We start from the raw sequence: 980 nt of genomic DNA, 5'->3' as shown, positions 1-980 counted from the left end.
AAATCTGTACTGTAGTATCAATACTATCTTTTTTTCCCCACCAGTCAGAACTGATGAATGGCAGTCCAAAGCAACTGCCATACTAGCTGCATGTAGTACTGTTTTAATGAGGATCATGGTTGCCGCTGGCCTGTTACATGTTTTTATTATCTGGCTGCTTAACTGAATTGCGGTTATTTTAGTTTATGCTAACATCTACAAGCAATGCTAAAAACTGCCGCTGTCTTGTAGATGTTGGTTGAGGCTTTCTCTGTCCTTTCCGCATCCAGTGATAACAGAGGGAGACATAGGACACAGGCTAGCTAAAGCTAAAGCATCATCCAGAGCCAAATCACTGAACAAAACAGCGCAATGAAGCGATACCGCGCTAACGTTAGCTAATTAGCCAAACTGAACATCTGCACCGCAACATACAGGTATTATTGAACATACGGTTGCCAGCTTACACATTGGCAACCCAATGTTGTGACAGCTGTAATCCCGCTAATAATGCGGACTAGCTTGTTAAGCGGACAGCACGCGTTCATTCAGAGACCCGGTGTGTACATTACCTCTGTCTGCAGCGGCGGTCCAAGATGTTTCCGATGACTTCCGAACATCTTTCTTTCGTTCTACAGGCCATTGTGTTATAAAATGTTGTACATAATAATCCCATAACGTGGTGAAACGAGAAATAGCGACTGAAATTCAGGTTATTTGCCTCACTTCTCTCAGCAGCAGCAGTGGCAGCGATGATGACTGAGCGAGCGTACCGATATGTGACGTCACATCTGGTCGAATGGGTTTGAGTCCAAACATCGTTTGGAATAATAATCACATTAATAAATAATTTAATAAATAAACAAAGTATGGTTATCAATACGGACTTAATATTTACTAATACATTATTAAAATCTAAATATGTATTTCTTCGTATTCCGTAATGGACCTGAGGTAACACAATGAACAGTTATTTTTAAAATACTTATGTATTGCTCATT

The 980-nt window shown here is 40.3% G+C and overlaps 1 protein-coding gene across 1 annotated transcript in view; it reads right to left on the bottom strand.

The window, feature by feature from the left end:
• ttbk2b (tau tubulin kinase 2b) overlaps window positions 1–723 on the bottom strand; it is a 13,555-nt gene extending 12,832 nt beyond the window's left edge. The window contains exon 1 of the mRNA XM_073816547.1: window positions 552–723. The gene's annotated coding sequence lies outside the window, so the exon portion shown is untranslated. The remainder of the gene's footprint in view (window positions 1–551) is intronic.
• Between the last annotated feature and the right edge of the window lie 257 nt (window positions 724–980).

Source organism: Garra rufa, chromosome 13, assembly GCF_049309525.1.
Source record: "Garra rufa chromosome 13, GarRuf1.0, whole genome shotgun sequence".
NCBI classification, from domain to species: domain Eukaryota; kingdom Metazoa; phylum Chordata; class Actinopteri; order Cypriniformes; family Cyprinidae; genus Garra; species Garra rufa.
Note: the sequence above shows the minus strand (reverse complement) of the source record. Positions and strands in the feature narration are given on the sequence as shown.